Source organism: Camellia sinensis, chromosome 2, assembly GCF_055761805.1.
Source record: "Camellia sinensis isolate YWXY chromosome 2, ASM5576180v1, whole genome shotgun sequence".
NCBI classification, from domain to species: domain Eukaryota; kingdom Viridiplantae; phylum Streptophyta; class Magnoliopsida; order Ericales; family Theaceae; genus Camellia; species Camellia sinensis.
In genome coordinates, this window is record NC_138962.1 from 189,242,022 (window position 1) to 189,261,301 (window position 19,280).

The 19,280-nt window shown below is 35.5% G+C and overlaps 1 long non-coding RNA gene and 1 pseudogene across 1 annotated transcript; both read left to right on the forward strand.

Moving 5' to 3' along the window:
- The first annotated feature begins 615 nt into the window (after positions 1-615).
- LOC145820506 (uncharacterized) lies at positions 616-4,640 on the forward strand. The gene is made up of 2 exons (XR_014362208.1): positions 616-725; positions 1,586-4,640. It is a non-coding gene; the product is annotated as an uncharacterized LOC145820506 (long non-coding RNA).
- A 6,436-nt stretch (positions 4,641-11,076) lies between these two features.
- On the forward strand, positions 11,077-13,804 carry LOC145819319 (short chain aldehyde dehydrogenase 1 pseudogene; annotated as a pseudogene).
- The last annotated feature ends 5,476 nt before the right edge of the window (positions 13,805-19,280 follow it).

Consider the following 19,280-nt stretch of genomic DNA (forward strand, 5'->3'; position numbering starts at 1 on the left):
TCACCGTTAACGAATAGATAATGTTCTGTCGGCCGACGTACGATACACACAACGGTGACACGGCCTCTTCAAACAACCAACGTAAACGTATCAACAGGGAAGGGGATGTGTAATGTTTAGGGTCTACAATTACGCCATTAACATCAGAAAATAGAGCCATATACGACACTTCCATTTCGATCGCTTTAGAGGGAAAACAAAAAACCCTTCTTCTATGGCTGTGGGCATAGACGTAAATTCGCGATTGGGAAAATCCACATTTACCCCTACCATAAGTTCCCAAATGCGACGTAACACATATATTTTGGTCATTAACATTGGATTGGGACTTGTTGGACTATAAGATATAAGATAGGACCAACCAGTTCAAAAGATATAAATTTATGATTTATTGGTGCATTGCCCCATATATTTTTCATATTTTCGTATATTTATTAATTTTTAAAATATTTTTTACTATTTAAAAAATTAAAAAAAATTACTTAAAATTTTAAAAATATTTACTAAAAATAAAAGAATACAAAAAATAAAAATAAAATTTTCAAAAAAAAAACTAAATCCAGAAAATTAAAACCACCCAGTCAACAATTTTTCATCAAACTATTTCATAAAAAATTAATAACTCACTGGAGATGGTGTGGACCATAAGAAATTGAGAAAGCAGAGAGGATTGAACCCTGCGTGTAACCTTACTTCGATTGCAATTGCAGATCCAATTTTTCGAGGTAATCTCTCTCTCTCCCTCTCTCTCTCTCTCTCTCTCTCTCTCACACACACACACACACACACACACACAGAGTTTTAGCCATTTACAATCTCCAAATTCCACTGTATACAAAACCCTAGTCCCCTCTTAGGGAGTTGGTTGAAATGAATATTGAGCTAATGCAGCGATGGGTTTTGCATTTACCGCTATACATTATCAAAAATGGCATTTTCTTCGAGCTTCTAGCTGATAATCCTGCTATCTTTTTCGTTCTCAAGCTATAGTTAGTGTTTGAGAGAGAAATTAATGACACAACCAGTAAAGGGTTTGTTGAACCATTTCCTAAATATGGCAAATTCACTTCAGTGCTTATTAATTTGACAAATTATTGAACAAAGTCTGCAAAATACTAGCAGTTTGTGTGAATCTTTGTTACGGGAACTTTTGTTGCTTTGTGCATCTTGAGTAGTTTGTTATGGTTGGATATATACACTTAAGCATTGTATCTTCTCTATTTTGATTCGGGAATATATCTTTTTGTTTTATGTTTTCGTGGAAAACACATGATTCTACTGATTCGATGCAGAGGTGGCTCAACCATTAAGCCATTTACCCTTTCGCTCAAGACCCGCCTAAAAAATATGTATGTAAAAAAATCTTATTAATGAAGGTCCAAATTTTCTGAGGATAAGGCCTCATTTAGATGTTTAGCCTGAAGCTTCAAAAAAACCTCGGGCTGCTACTTTGTTTGGTGCCTCAAAGATTGGATGAGATGAGGCACACAGTTTCAGATTTGTGAACTTGTGATGCTTTTTTTCATCACCTGGTTTTGTTTGTGTGAAAAAAGGCTTTTTCACAGGGTAATGTTTCCTTTAACAGGCTTAACATGACAACTCTTAGAAATCTGAAAATCAAGATGTCTACTTGCAAACGTATCGTTAGGGAGATACATTCCTATGAGAAAGAGATTGAGAGAGAAGCTGCAAAGACTGCTGATATGAAGGAGAAAGGAGCTGGGCTTCTATTTTTCTTTAGATTTGCATAAAAAATTTGGCAACATGTTAAATATTAATGAGTTCTAAACTTGTGGTTGCATACCTTGGCATGTCATTTTGAGCAAAGCATGGAACTTTCTATGTTTTGCATGGCATTTAGAACAAAATCATTTCTGTATTTTTTTTAGCATTGTTGTTCTGAAAATAGTCTTAGTTTTCTGGTATGCCTTTCTATGTCACACTATTCTACCTAATCTTCAATTTTGGATTCTATCATACATTCATATTACATTATTTTCTTGTGTTTCCGGAGGTGTATGCAATTTCTTCACTCATTCTTGGTACAATAGTAGTTGACTTGTGAGTTGTATAGTTTTGCTGAGCTTCTTTGCATTGCATTGACAACTTTCTCATGGTTTGCTACAAAATTATTTGATCACATTGCTTCTCTAAACAGGTTATCTGAAAGGTATATGATCTGTAGTAGTGAAAGTGAAATTAATTCATCGCATGCTTGAGTGTGTTTGTTACCTGATTTTGTTTGAAGGTTTATTCCTCAATTTCTGGGATTAAAATGGTTGTTCAAATATGCATATTTTGAGTATATTGCCTGGTCTGCTTTGTATCCTATTTTACTTGTGCCTTTGTTTTAAGAGATTATTTCATGAGGCAAATCATAACATTACTCCTTTTGATTGATGTCTAAACTAAAGATAAGCCAAGTTGAAGTCCCTCACAATTTTTGTTGAACATAATGAACCAAATTTTTAATCATAATGAATGGTCACGATCTCTTGGATTAGTTTCCACTTTCTCCTGAAAACAGTGAAATATGAATTTTTTGCCCATTCAAAAGTTGAATTCTTCTCTTGTCAATGTTGTTTGCAATCAATTACTTATCGATAAAAGTCCATTCCAAGCAATTGAAAGATAACAGAGAATGGTTGACCAGATGGGCATAATTTATTTACCCATAATTGTAAGAAAGTGTACTTGTAAATTTAGAGGGTTTTTTTTATTTTTATTTTTATCAGTCCTTCTGATTGGGAGTCTTTGCACATTGAGGTTTTTTTTTTGTTTTTTTGTTTTTGTTTTTTTGTTTTTTTGTTTTTTTTTTTTTTGTTTTTTTTTGGTTTTTTTTTTGGTGGTTGGGCCTTTGGACAAAGAGGATTCTTTGAATCTTCACAATTGGTGGCTTTATGATTAGATTTTTTTGGCTGAGTATTGTATAGATTTTTTCTGGGCCTTTGGATAAGTAACAACATTTTTGTTTGGATGCACTGGATAAGGGGGATTGTAATATTGGGATTCATAGTCGTGGAACTATTTGGCTGGATAGGATATGTATCCCATGTTTGTTTAGTCATGGGATTAGATGTCAGGAAATGACTATTTGGTTGAATAGGATATGAATCCTATGTTTGTTTGGGATATTATGGAGAATGATAAATGCTCAAATGACTATTTTACCGTTTTCAATTATTTACTAAGTAATAGTAATATTAAACATATCTTTAATATTTTAATTACTTTTAGCTAAATTAAATAAAAATTTATTTTATTTTATTTTTTTGCACAATTAAATAATTTTTTTAAAAAAATTAAATAAATTAATTAAATAAAATATCAATAAAAATATATGCTATTTTTTAATTAAAATTTTAAATAAATTTAATTTAAGAAATAATAATAATTAAATAAAACATCTATTAAAATTTAAATAATGAAATTAAATAAAATATCAACAAAATTTTAAAATAAAACATCAACAAAATATCTTTAAAAAATTATTTTAAAAAAATTAAATAAATAAAACATCAATAAAAATTAAATAAAATTATTTTAGTTTTAAATTGAGACTACTTTATTAAGTATAATTAATACCATGAGGAAAAAGATATTTAATACTAGAGGGTCAACAATGTAATTTGGCAACCTAATCCTATGGGATGAGTTATCCCCTGATTTGTGTCCCACCCCCCCATGAGATACAATAGTCCAACAAATTTGGTATTAATAGTCCGGTGCAAAAAATTTGAAACAAACAACGGACGAGTAGTCCAGTTGGACTACTAGTCCAATCCCACCCTTCAATTTCACCAAACAAACATGTTGTAGGGTTTTTCTTGGTTGGGTCTTTTGATAAGGATTTTTTTTGGGGGGGACAAGCAGTGTTTGGGGTCTCTTCCAAAATGAGGCCTAGAGTCATTGCTTCATTGGCTTTGTCTTGGAGCTGGCCCTCCTCTTCACAAACATAGCTTAATATTTTGGGTTAAAAAATGTAAATGAAATTTGTTTTGCCGATATTGCATTTTACAGAAAAATAGTTTAAACTACCTTCATATGTGCAAGAATGTGTTAAAAAAATAATCTTTGTATTTCCTTGGTGATTATTTTTTTGGTCAGTAAATCTCTCAATCATATCTAACCCAAAGCTTGTGACCAAAGGTGACATGTTGCTGAAACTCTCCTTGATAGCCAATTTATAATTTTGAATCTCTGAGGGTGACTGCTGCAGAGCTCAGCCTTGATTCAACCTTTTGTTTCTTTTTCTTTGTCGTTTTTTCCTTTCTTTCTTGGAAGTCTCTGTTATCCGAATGAAGTTACTCATTCAAATGTATGGATCTTATCAAATGACATGTCTTTTCAACTGGGGTACTACTAGTCACTACTCACAAATTAACACATTGTGGTGCTGTAAATAACTGATTAAGATGGATTGGCTGGAACAGACACCTTTGAACAAATTAGATGAAGAAATTCAAATTGATTTGTGCAATGAGATTTTTGTTGACATTCCTTTTATTTCCCCCTTCTACTGAAAACCTTTTTCTTGTATCTATTTGGGCAGGAAAATGTGCTGGCTGAATCCAGGATGATGATTCCTGATTGTCACAAGCGCCTGGAGGCTGCATTGGCTGACCTAAAGGGGACCTTGGTATTGTATTTCTCTTAATGGATTGTACTAGTGCTTAATATTACAGCTGATTTAATGACGTTCTTATATTGACCAAAAACGAAACATCAAAATTGATTATCTGCTTTTATTTTTGTTGATTTTGCAATTGGGTGCATTGGAATTTGCAATTGAAGAATAATCAAAACAGCATGCTACCTCCATGGTTTTGGGAGGGGGAGAACTACAGGGATGGAAACTACAGTTTCTGAAACCCAAGAAATCTATGTTGGATTAGATCTGCTTAATGGTCCTTGTGAAGATTCATCTTAAACTGTTCATTTTCTCTTCAGAAATACTTATTTCCTCACAAGCACTGAAATATTCTGCTTTTGCTGCTTCCTTGAACCTTGATCTGGGTTAATTTATTAATTTATTTCATGGTTCCTGGAGGGGATGTCCCACGAGGGTTGAGTTTTTTTTTTTGAACGCGATGAGGGTTGAGGTTGGTCTGGGGCCATCCTGTAGCAAAAAAGATGCTGTTGTCATAATGGAATTTCCAGTCTTGCTTATCATGCTTTAAGGTATAGCGTGGGAGGGTTGGCCTAGACTTCATGCTAGATTATCAAAGTGAAGTAATTCTAAAATTACTGAAATAAAAATGAAACATTAACATCTCTTCTTCTTCTTCTTCTTCTCTCTCTCTCTCTCTCTTATTTTATTTTATTTTTTTTTTGGGCAAGGAACAAAATAGGGATCATTGGTTGAATAGTGGTGGCTTTTGCATTCTATCATCTGAACAACAATGAATGCTCGATAAGTGCTGTGCTTCAATAAGGAAATAAGTCTGGCACAAAAAGTGCTTCACTCCCAATGCTAACAACCAAAAAAACCTTGTTCTCAATGCAAAAGACTGGAATAATTTTTTTCTCATTAGCTGCCCTTGCACCTCTTATTTGTTTGTCCAGGTATTAGACTTGGACATAAAGTATGGTGATATAAGCTAAATTGGATTGTTATATTGACTGTTGTTCCCTCCATTCCAATTTATGGACACAGTTGTAAAGAACATAGAGAAAATTCAGTTTTGTGGCATTTACTCAACTAAGCTACGTATTTGATTTCAGGCTGAGTTGGAGGAGTCAAACCAGAAAGAAGGCCCAGAAATTGATGAAGCTCGAAGCACCATAACTGAGGTTGAACAGTCGTTTCAAACAACAGATGTTTAGTCAATCTGATATTGTAAACAACAAATGTGGGTATTGAAGTACTTCTGTGACTGGTTTTGAAACACTTTATGTTTTCAAAGTCTTCACTTGTCTCTGTTATTTGCTTAAGAAAATTATAAGGAATCCACAAATTTGAGCATCACCAATGTTTGTTTCTCGCTGGACAAAGCAATCTGGTTTATGATTTCTCTCTCTCTCTCTCTCTCTGTGTAAAAGTGATTTTTTTTTTTTTAGAATTATGGTGTCATTTGTTACAGTATATTGTGAAAAAGGAGGATATCCGTTTTGTGAAACAAGATTAGGTCATGATTTTGATGCCCTATACATCACATTATGAAAATGTTCGGTATGAATCTCCTCCCATTCACACGGCATGATGGGAAAAAAGTGCATGATGCTATTTCTTGGTATGAATCTCCTTTCATACAAACAGGAAACTACTTTTTCAGTTTGCATAGTTAGAGTTTTATTTCATACTGTATCTTTCTTTTAGTGTGAAAATTTTGCATTTAGCTGATGTGCTTTTGGTATAATCATTGTTTAGTCAAGTGATATTTTTATCTATTGGAATTTGATTATGAAAATATCCTTGTTTATTGTGCTTTTGACTAGATGCTCTTAGGCTATGACAATCTTTTCGGCAAACTCCACGTTTTCTCCTAAAAAGTTTCCTTCTTTTTTTTTTTTTTTTTTTTTTTATTATTATTATGACCGGGTGTTGGGTTATGGTATTGGGCAAATCTTAGATAGAGTTCGTAGACGTGATCTCAAGGAATTGATAGCATCTTGTTGGAGTGGAATTTGAGACCTAGAGAAAACACACCTTGAAGTCTTAGATTACACCCACTAGGCCAATCTCATAAGGTTCCTAAAAATGGTTCCTTGAACTTGAGACTTGGAGAAAATACACATTTTTTAAGTTCGATTTTTGATTATTTTAACTTGGTTAAAAAGTTTCGTTTATAATTTTTTTTTGATTTTTTTATAATTTTGTGTGAGAGAAAATGAAATGATTATAATTTAAATATAATATTTTATTTTCTTAATTTTTAAATTTATTTTATTTTCTAGTAAGTTAAATTAGTTCGAACTCACTTGTCAAATGAAATCTAAATATATGCCAAGAAAAGATAGCTTGAAATTTTTCTGAAAAAGTAATGTGGATTATAAATGAGAGTTTTATCATATAAAATTAAATTTGGATTACATATTTTTTCAATAAATTTCAAAGTCATATATCTAGCTCTAGGTTGTGTTTGATTTTTTGTTGTTGTTATTGTTGTTGCTATTTTTATTTTATTTTATTTTTATTTAATGTATTTTTTGGCTAATTAAGTAAAAAATTTTAAATTGTTTTCTGCTAAAAAATAAATAAAATTTGACAAAAAGCTATATTTTAGTAGGATTCACTAAACTTTTCCAATAACAAAAAGTATTTTGTTTTTAGTATTTACCAAGTGCATCGGTTTTTATAGAAATGATTTTATCTTAAAAAAGTAAAAAATAAATAAAAAATCGTAATTTCCAAACCAATCCTTAATGCGATTTGTTAGGATTTTTATTTGTTTGCAACTAATTAAAATAAAAATAAATTAAAAAACAACTAATTATCAAATAATTAAAGGAGGAATAATTTAAAATTTTACTTTTTAATTATGGCAAATGCTAACAAGTGTCCTCTATGCATTGTTTAATGTTGAGAAGTATGTATAAAGTGCCTTAAAAATATGTAAAACTTTAAAAAAGTATATTTATTTTAGTAAAAATGTATTGAATTTAGTGAAAAGTGTCGTGTATTCTTCAATTTTTTTTTTCTTTTTTTACTTGTGTCCTAAAGACAATTGTTAACAAGGCCTTTTAATTATGAACTTTCTACTTACAAAAATATCACAAAATAATTCATATAGGCAAAGTTGATCTCCAATTCGTCTTTACTATTTATCTCTTCTACAAATCAACTATCTGTTTGGCTTAACATTTGGATATATTTATATCAATTCTATATCGGGGCATCTTCAATTCTTCTTTTCTTTGTCTGTTCTCCAAATGTACTCTCTGTTTGGCTATTTGGATAATCATATATTACATAAATTACAATAATATATTTAAGGTTTAGAAAAAATACACCAAGTCTTGTACATTTGATATAATTAAGCTATGCTCCTTTTCAAAATTTTAATTCATATAACATAAAACTTTATTTTCATCGATTATTCGTTAGTAATATGAATGAAAAGATGATATTATCATATCTCTAACACTAAGGCTGTGTTTGTTTCATGAATATGGACAGTAATTTGAAAAGGGAAAGAGAAATGTGGTTTACGCAAGTGAAATATAATTATATTTTATTCACATTTTATCTTTTTTTTTTTTTCCCTTTTCAAATCTTTCTCCATCTCCGTGAACCAAACACAACTTCGGGTTATTTTGAGAAGTAGTAATTTTAATTAAATTTTTTATTTTTTATGAAAAGTCATGCAAAGTAAAGAGGTGAGTTGATTTTTTAGTAGTAATGTTTTGACTGTTAAACTATTTTAATTACTTGCCAAAATAGACCTAAATGTATATATTATTTTTTAATTATTTCTATGTTCAGAAACCGTTTGCATTTGTTTTGTTTGCTAATACTTAGGCTTGAAGGGAAGTTGATATAATTATGCAAACTTGTGGAATACAGTTAAAAAATTATATTTTAATTTTTTTTGTCTTTAGTGATATATTTTTTAAAAAAAATTATGTCAAAGACATTTACTCTTCAAGTCTAATTTGTGTAGACGTATCTTAAAAAAATAAAATTTTTAAAAAAGGCAACTACTTTATGCTTTTTTTGGTCTTTTCTAACTTTTTTTTCTTTTTATTTTTTATTTTTTATTTTTCCAGTCAGTCTAATCAAGTAAAATAAAATAAAAAATATAGAGTTTTTGAAGTTTTTGACAAAAAGTTCATCATAGACGAAAGAAACGGACAAAAAAAACCACTAAAAATGCCAACCCAAACACCCACTTATGATAATTTTCCCAATTTCAGGGATGGTCAATGCCATGTGCCCTTGTAAGAGGGGCTAATTTTAGCCCACTAAATTAATTAGGCCCCAATAGTCTAAGGTTGGTGTGCCCGAATTTATCGCCATCAAACGGGCTGAATCGCTCTAAGCCTCGAAAGGGTTCAGAACCACGAACTTAGAGACTTACTCGGGCTCGGACTCGAAAGGGTATTGAGCAAGCCTAAAGACCCGAGGCACTCGGGCTCGAAAGGATTCGAATCCACGAATCTAGAGATCCGAAGCATTTGGCTTCGAACAGATTCAGATGCAATCCAGAAGCCGCTCCATAAATGAGTCCTAGAACACTTGCGGACTCGGAGCTTTCTGGGATCTACATACCAGAACCATGGGCGTAATGGAGTCCGAACAAAGGACCCGATCCCGAGGACGGTGAGTGGAGATAAATTCACTCTTCGGTTAAACTAGCCTAAACCCAGGTCGAGGTGGCACGATTTAGGGGGTCCCTGAGACTCGGCAATATTTGCGACAAGGCGTTCTCTTGAGCTACCCTTGACCCTTATGCGGCAGGACGTCCTCTAGGACTACCCCTAACCCTTTGGGATGATTGGGGATCATTGGTTAGGTGTGGCTAAGAAGAAGGGTTCGCCGAGAGGTTGATCTCCTCTTCGGGGTTTTCCTCATCCTCGGAGAGGTCACCTCCTCGACAAGGTGGTTAGAGAGAATATTCTCCATGTACCTTACACATGGGCTCCATCTTACATCATGAGGTGCCTATAAATAGCACCCACCCATAGTTTTACAAGAGATGGATTTTGGAGAGACATTTCTTGGGAAAGAACTAATTTCCCTTCTCCATTATCAACCTTGAGAGTGAAAGTGGGAGATCCATGGGAGAGCCTTGCCATTATTCTCTCTAGAGCTACTTTGCCTTCTGTTGGAAAATGGTTTATTATAGGCTTATTTTTTAGCCCAATTTGTGTGGGCCCCAAACGTCTTTTTGGGGTGGGTTCGAAGAGGTGACGTGTTCCTTGCTGCGTGGCAAGTTACACGGTGAAGACAGAACGTTAAAACCATTTATGAGTGAATGGGAAGTTGACGTCGTTTTCGGGTTTAACATTAATTTTTATTTAGATAAAATTCTTTTGAATTTTTTCAATAAAAAAAAAAAATTATTGTGGGAATTTAATTTAATTCTAAAATTCAAATTTTGGATTCCTATATAGTTTCCTAAAATTTGTCTTTGTAAGAATTTAATTTAATTCTAATTTTAAATTTTTAGATTCCTAAGTGGTTTCCTAAATGTTTGTACATTTTCATTTATTTATTAAACTATTCAATTTGTTTAATATATATATATATATATATTCAAATGATTTAATATATATATATATATATATTCAAAATAGGTTATGTAAATGAATTTGGAACAGTTGCTCAAACAGACATTTGTTTTCCACTAACGGACAAAAACCTCCATTCATTTAATGGGTGCATTGTTTAAGTTTGGTGTGCACCGTTTTACTTAAACAGTGGCACCTGTTCGGACCATTTTTGGTTGCCTATAAATATAAACTTTTTCAGCAGTTTTTAGGAATTCGAAAATTTAGTGATAATTTGTTCCTTTGTGTTATCCAGATTTTTCTACCTTTGCATTATTCTTCATTCTAATTTTAGAAATAAATTTTCAGAGAGTTAGAATATAGGTTTGGTTCGCCGAACAAATTTATTTGAAGTGCTTCTATAAATTTGTGAAGATCATTGTATCCTGGGAGATAGACGCCACTCAACCGTAAGCACCGTAGCGGGGCGAATCTGTCTTAAGGACAGAGTGTCACACACTCGACTTGGTCTTAATTTTATTTCAATTCGATAAATAAATCCGGTATGTTATTTATTTATTTTGTTTGAATTTATTTCGAGTTATTTTATTTACACAGAAGATTGTTCCAACACCTTCTTCTTCATCCAATCTCTTATCTCCATCATCTCCTTTACTCTTGTGTTCTTAAGTTGAGACTATTGAAGAATCTAAGCCTCTCATCATCTTCTAGAGAATTCGAAGTTGTTCTTCAAGGATCTTCGAAGATCTTCGAATTTTCCAACTACTTTCTTGAACCCTCTCATACAGCCCTTAATATATTATTCTACAGATTCTATCAATTCTGCAATGGAGTTATATATATATATATATACAAGGTTCCCAATGAAGTTCTCCCATTCATTAGACATAAGAAGCTGAAGATATGGTGAAAGTCTCTTCCATCCTACCTAGGATTGCCCAAAGGTACTCTAAAATTTCTTGCCCCAACATTTGATTTATGTTATCATCGTACACAAATTTTAGAATAGATGGAATCATATGGTAAAACCATCTAAAAATTTGTCTATGGTTTCACAATTTTTTTCTTTTTTTTTTTTTTTTTTTTTTTTTTTTGTGTGTGTGTGTGTTTTGTTTTGGGGGAGGGGGAAGAGTTTTTGAAAACAAGTGAAAGAGGTGGCCGGTAAGAGGTGATGATTGAAGGAGATTGTTAACAGTCTCAAATTGTGGATGGATGTGGTTGTTGGCAGGGCCACTAAGGCCAGTAAGGCCTGTGTCTTAGGCTCTAAAAGTAGGGCTCTCAAATTGTAAAATGTTATAGGTTTAATGTTTTTATTTTTTTATTTTTTTTAAGGATCAATTTAAAGGGCCTCAAAATATTTTATTGGGTCCATATATGGTTTAGCCCATATTTATTTATAAGTGTAGTTTGACTCATATTTATTAAAATGAAAATATATATTAAAAAAATAAAAAGTGTTTGGGCCCAAGAAAAACAATACATACAACATATGGGCCCTAATTTTTTTTTTTTACCTTTTTTATCTATTAGATTTTAGTGGAATAAATAATTTTACCCTAATTTTTTTACCTAGGTCTTTATGATTTTTAATTGAATAATTTTTTCCTAATTTCTTTTCCCTAATTTTGTTTCATTAAATTGTTTTGTTTATAATTTTAATACTTGTATGTGCAAGTAAATTTTTTTATGGTTACAAACAAATAAAAAAGTTGTAATTTATCGTTTTGTCCATAGATTTTTTTTTTCAATATAAGCGGGGCCCCCATTTCCGAAATTCGTGTTAGACCTCTTAAATCTCAAGGCCGGCCCTGGTTGTTGGCCATGTGGAGGTGGTGATCGAAGGTTGTTACTGATCACCGAGGTAAGGGTTTGCTGATGGTAGTGATTAGAGGTGGCCGGAGGAGGTGGGACAAGGAAGAAGGGAAATATATATTCTAAATAAGTGGAACTAACTTTTTTTTTATAGTTACAAAAATTTAGTAAATTTGTAAATTGTTTCTAAATTTTTGAAAAAGAAAAAAAATTGCAAACAAGTTTTTGTTTACCATTTTCAAATTTTTTGTAAATATAAAAAACAATATAAACATAAATGTCACCAGACAAGTCCTATGCCTTTGAATGTTTTTCCTATGTATAAATTCGGTACTTTTGGATATTTTTCCGTGTATGAGTCTTTGCACGTACCTTTACTGTAAACTTGTAAGGCTACAAGGTAAGGTTGCTGTGATTACGCGCTAGCGGCATTGGCGAGACTACTGCAAGGCATTTTGTAAGACATGCAAGCCCGGCTTGAGAATTCTGGGACCCAAAGTCAATAGCTAACTAATAAATTTTTGAGGGTTTTTAGATTTTTTTTTTATTGAATGAAAAAAAAAAATGAAGATAAAAGATAAAAAAATTATGTTAAAATTACAAAAAATACTTAGTATTACATTACAACAATTAATAAGTGTCGCTTGGTCCTCGCACTTTTTGCATTTTTAGAAGCAAATAAATCAATCATACTTGCATAATCTAATTTTTTTGCAAAATCATTTTTAATAGATAACAATGCTAATTATTTTAAATGGGCCTTTCAATTTTTTAATGGGTCAATTTATTTTAAGTTAGTTTGAGTCTTCCTTAATTTTTTTTAGATTTAAAATATACCTAATATATTACAATAAACTATAATAGAAGGACCCCTTTTTTGGGTCTATTTTCAATGGATAATAATGTTAATTTTTTTGAATAGGCTTTTCAATTTTGTAATGGGTCAATTTATTTTAAGTTAATTTAGGTCTTCTTTAATTTTTTTTAAACTTAAAACATACCTAATATATTATACTAAATCATAATAGAAGGAGACCCTTTTTCGTATCTATTTTGAGGCCCTAGGCCATGGCCTCGTTGGCCCATGCCCAGGGCCAACACTGAAGACATGGTGCGAAAGCGATTGCCGCCGATATCCAAGATGACCTTGGACACTCCCTTTGTGCAGACATTAACTCACAAGAAACAGTTTCCTTCGTTCATTGCGACGTTACCAATGAATCCGACAACCAAAACGTTGTAGACACCGCCATCGCCAAGCACAGCAAGCTCGACATAATGTTCAACAACGCAGGCATTTCTGATAAGATTGGTCCAAGAATTGTAGCAGCGGATTGTGAAGATTTCAAAAGGGTGTTCGATGTGAATTTCTTTGGAGCTTTCTTGGGAGCCAAACACGCTGCTCGGGTTATGATTCCAGCCAAGAAAGGCACCATTTTGTTCACTTCAAGCATGGCTTCAGTGACTTCGGGTTTAGCTGCGCATGACTACACAACTTCAAAACATGCCATTGTAGGCCTTACTAAGAACTTGTGTGTGGAATTGGAGCAGTATGGGATTAGAGTCAATTGCATCTCTCCTTTTGTTGTAGCCACATCATTGACATTAAAGAATATGCCTTTGGCGATGGGACGGGAAGGGAAGCAGAAGGCGAAGGTGGTGTTTTCTGAGGCGAGGCAACTTAAAGGAGGCGGTGCTGGAGAGTGAAAATGTGGCGGATGCTGCGTTGTACCTTGTAAGTGATGAATCCAAGTACGTGAGCGGAGTGAACCTTTTGGTTGATGGGGGTTATAGCTTAACCAATCCAGCTATTATATAGGCCTACGAGAAATTTGTCTTAAACTCTTTCTGCATCGAGAAGTTATTCAGTGGTCTTGGAGTATGGTCAAGTGATGTCTCAAAAGCGTTATAATTGTTGTAATTGGTGTAGAGGGTAAGAATTATGATTTTGTTTTGGACTATAAGAAAACAATGCATTTGGTGATTGGTGTAAGGCATTGGCATTTGGTGATTCTGTTTCAGATTTGTATGGTAGGAGACTAATAAATTAAGGAACTATAGCCTATAGGCTTATATATAAAATGAATTTGATCCATAAATTATTATTCCTCTGAATAAAAAATCTTGGTAGCCCCTCTGTTTTTCCAACTACATCAGAGTGCATCATAATTGAAATCCTATTCATGCTTCTTGCTTTTCTAAATGAATGATTTTGTACAATAATGTTAGGGATAATGAAAGAAATATCATGAAATATTTTATAAAAATTTTTTATCATTAAATTATTGTGTGTGTAATTTAAGAGTAGAGAACCTTCATAAAATTTTTCATGATGTTCCTTTTATGAAACCTAACATTACTCGATTTTGTAACCCAATTTTGATTACCAAGATCAAATGATGGAAAGTAACATACGTAGCCGATTCACTAGTCCAATGATAGTGACATTGTGGTTTAATTATAACAAGTATTAGACTTAGGTCAAGTATCCTTTGTTCTTTGTCACATAATACTCTTGCATAAAATTCTCACAATTTTTTAAATAGAGAATCTTAAAATATAAAAATTTTGAGATATAATCCAATAACCGAACGTCTTTTGAAATAACATATAAGATACAAAAATTTGAGAATTGAGAAATCGGTTCCTTAAAATTTATATTAATTAAGTCTAGGAACACATAACTAATTGTAGAACTAACCACATAATAAATTACACAGAAAATTATTTTAATTATACACATTAGATAGTGGAGCTTGCATTTAAAGATATATATATATATATGTGTGTGTGTGTGTGTGTGTGTGTGGAGGACGAATAAAATCAATGAGGAAGAAAGGTCGAGCCATCTGGCTGAGACATCAGGCTGAAGACAATTGAGCCCTGACTAGGAGCTCATGAAGCCGAGTATACGAATCGGCCATATAAGGAGCTGAACGGGAGCCAACACTCAACTAGAAGGCCGACTAAATAATTATGTGCAAGGCCAAGAGTGGGCCCGACCCTTGGGCCCAGACGTAATATAAAAAGGGAGAAATGTCAGCCGAAGAGAGCTATGTGAAAATAATGAAGATAACTTGAGATAGAAGTAAATTTGAGAGGGTACTGATTTGTCTGTTGGAGTGCTAATTCCGGCACCCCCGACCGGAGTGTTCATCTCTTTTTCAGGTAGCAATCAAAGGATCAAGAGCGTCTATTCGGGTCCAAGAGTATTTTCAAACCACTTTACCACAATTGGCGCCGTCTGTGGGAATACTCAAGTGCGTCCATGGTAGGTGTGACAGATGATTCTTCGATAGTTGCTGACGATGTTACACCAAGAGATGACATTACTCTAAGGAACATGCTTGGACCGAAGAATATCACCGCGCGAAGGGCCCTGAACTACGACCCAGTAGCTCAAACCTCATCCTCAACTTTTGTGCAGGAGACTGTGTAGATGATCATGGATCAAGCAAAACGAAACGAACATCGTCTAGAAGATATGATGGCTGAGAACGAACGCTTATATAAGGAATTGGCCCTGGAGTTAGCCAAATCCTAACAGGCCACATGTCATGACCGGCGTCGATCCTCGGAAAAAAAGGATGATCGACGACGTCGACTTCAAAGACATGATAGTGCTAATGATTGCAACTCGCTATCTCAGGAACCTAGAAAGAAGGGGCAAGTTGGTGTATTGAGCTCATCCGAAAGAAGTCCGTATGTACGATATAGACGAGGGAAAGAAAGTGATGGTTCGGATTAAGAGGACAGGCATGGCCTTTTCGTACGATGCATTGCAAGAACTGTGCTACCTAAAAAATTCAAAGCACCGACATTCACCCTGTATGACGGACAATCAGACCCCATAGATCACATTCGTCACTATAAACAAGCAATGACGTTACATGCTGATGATGAAGCCCTCATGTGTCGAATGTTTCCAAGTAGCTTGGGACCGTTGGCAGTCAGATGGTACTATAAATTGGAGTCAGCGTCAATAAGAAGCTTTCATCAGCTCCAAAAATCCTTCAGGGCAAGATTCATCACCAACGAAGTTTAGCCAAAGCAAGCCGACTCTCTCTAGGTGATACAAATTAAACCAGAAGAGACATTCCGTGAGTATTCGGCACGCTATTGGGAGTGTTTCAACTTGGTAAATGATGCTTGCAATGATTCCATGGCTATTACCGCAGTTAAGATGGGGTTACATCCCGATAGTCCTGTCCGCAGTTAGTTGACCAGACAGCCTCCTAAAACAGTCTGGGCACTACTGAAGAAGGTTGAGGAGTACTGTAAGATGGAAGATGATGCCCTGCAGGTCAAGGGCGGACAGAAAGTCGCTAAATCGGCTTCATCTAGTCTAGTTTAGCCGATAAGTGCTGTGCCACCAAGGAGCCCTGAACTTGGGACTCAGGCTAAATGAGACAACTAGCGTGACTCTCGCCGATCAAGCAGGCAGTGTTCGCATCGTTCGAACGAACAGTATCGAGTGGATAGCAGGTGCACTAGACGTTCGGACAAGAAGTATACGGAATTGGCGGAGCCGATCAGTAAGATCCTACCAAAAGTCCAGCATCTTCATTTTTTAAGTGGCCGTCCAAGATGATGGGGCCCCCTGATACTAAGAGAAGGGATAGGTGGTGCGAATATCATAAGGACCATGGCCACGACATTGACAGCTGTTTTGTACTGAAGGACCACCTGGAGGAATTAGTGCAAGATGGTCGGCTGGCGCAACTTGTCCGAAAGAATAATCCATCGAACACGGTAGCTCTATGGCCGGATTCACCTCCACTCAGTGTAATTCACATGATATACAGCCTACCATCATCAGCCCAAGTATATACAATTCAATTGTAACCTAGCCTATCCAAGCCGATCACACCAACCAAACGGCCCCCATGAAACTGGCAAGATCAGCTTCGACGACACCGACCTAGATGGAGTAACTCTCTCCCATGCTAATCCCCTCGTCGTCGAGCTACCCGTGAACCAATTTACAGTCGAGCATGTTCTTATCGATCAAGAAAGCACCTCAGAAATAATGTATTATAAGACGTTCGTTAAACTCGGCTTCACTGCATCAAATCTATTACAGACTAATTACCCATTATTCAGCTTTAACGCCAACCCCGAGTATCCCTTGGGAAGGATCACACTATCAGTACTGGCGGGTACCAAATCAGTCAACGTGGAGTTTCTAGTTGTCAAACTCCCGTCACCATACAATCTTATCATGGGAAGGAATTGGTTGCACGCTATGCAAGCTGTGCCAAGCATCTACCATAAACTACTTCACTTTCTAACTGAATATGGCATTGAGCAAATTCGGGGCTCTCAGAAATTGGCACAGGCATGATATCTTATTGCTGCTGCAAAAAGGCCAAAGGAACTGCAAGTGAACACGATTGAAGTATCGAATCAAGAGAGTCTCAAGGACATTGGGAAAATCCCTAGCAAGAAGGCAACTAAAGACCTTGATCGGATTGAAATCAATGGGAGCACTGACAAATTCTTCATGATCGGCACTTCCCTGAACGAAGTTGATAGGCGTGAGTTGGTTTCCTTCTTACTCGGCAATCTCAACGTGTTTGCATGGACACCATACGAAATGCCAGGAGTGGATCCAGATGTGGCCTAGCATCGTTTAAACGTCGATTCAAAATTCAAACCAATTATTCAGAAAAGTCGGCGATCAGTCGCGGAGCATGCATCGGCCGTTGTTAATGAAGTTAACAGGTTGCTTGATGCCAGGGCAATTCGTGAAGTAACTTATCCCACGTGGTTGTCCAATACCATGGTTGTAAAGAAGAAGAATGGATCTTGACGCGTCTGTGTGGATTTCACGGATTTGAACAAGGCTTGTCCTAAGGATTATTTTCCTTTTCTTATAATCAACCAACTTGTAGACGCAACGACACATCATTAACGCATGAGCTTCTTGGATGCCTACAGGGGTTATCACCAAATTGCCATGCATCGGAGGATCAAGAAAAGATCGCATTCCTCACCCCAAGGGGAACCTATTGCTACAAGGTCATGTCCTTCGGGCCAAAGAATGTAAGGGCAACCTACCAGAGGTTGGTTACCACTATGTTTATGGAACAACTCGGCCGCACCATGGAAGCATACATTGATGACATGGTGGTAAAATCCAAGGAAAAGCATGCCTATTTAGTCGATTTAGCAGAGACTTTCAGCGTTCTTCAAAAGTACAAGATGAAACTGAACGCCTCAAAATGTGCATTCCGCATTGGATCCGGCAAGTTTCTTGGCTATATTGCCAACCATCACAGAATAGAGGCCAACCCAAGGCAGATCACAGCAATTCTAGAACTCAGCTCCCCTCAGTCGGTCAAAGAAGTTCAGAAGTTGATGGGAATGGCCGCTGCTCTCAATAAGTTTATCAGCTGTTTCTCAGATCGCTGCCAACCATTTTTTCGCACACTTCGGCAGAGTAAAGCATTCCAATGGACCCCCGAGTGCGAGGCCGTGCTGGACGACTTGAAAACTTATCTCTGTTTAGCGCCACTCTTGGCAACCCCATCGCCAGGCGATTCGCTCATCTTGTATCTAATGATATCCGACCGGGCAGTCAGCGTTGTGTTACTAAATGAAGAACTCAGGGAGCAGCGACCAATTTACTATGTAAGCATGGCAATGGTCGACGCCGAAATACGATACTTACCACTGGAAAAGCTCATCCTTACTCTTGTAGTGGCTGCAAGAAAGTTGATACATTATTTTTAGGCTCATACATAGGGGTATTAACGGACTATCCTCTCCGATCAGTGCTCCGTAGCGGAAGCATCGGGGTGAGTCTCTAAATGGGCTTTGGAACTCAGCCAGTATGATATCCAGTTTTTGCCCCGAACGGCCACTAAGGGGTAGGTGCTTGCCGACTTTGTAGCCGAGTTCACGGGATGCCATGCCGACTTCAAGTCCGATCAAGCCCACCAACCAAAACCCGACTGGCGAATATATATTGGAGTCATTTGACAAATGTATTATGATGGATCATCCAATTAGCGTGGCAGCGGGGCAGGCGTAGTAAGCATTCCAATTAGCGTATCTGGAATGTGTTCATCCAGACAAAATCGAGGAATTCTTGGCCGAAATACATGAGGGTAGTTACGGTGCCCACTCTGGAGGATGCTCATTGGCCTACCAAGCTGTAACGCAAGAGTATTATTGGCCGACCATGCGTACTAATGCCGAAAACTACGTAAAAAAAGGCGAATAGTGCCAAAAGTTCTCCCCATTAACTTATCTTCCCGCCGAAGAGTTAAATTCCATTACTAGTCTTTGGC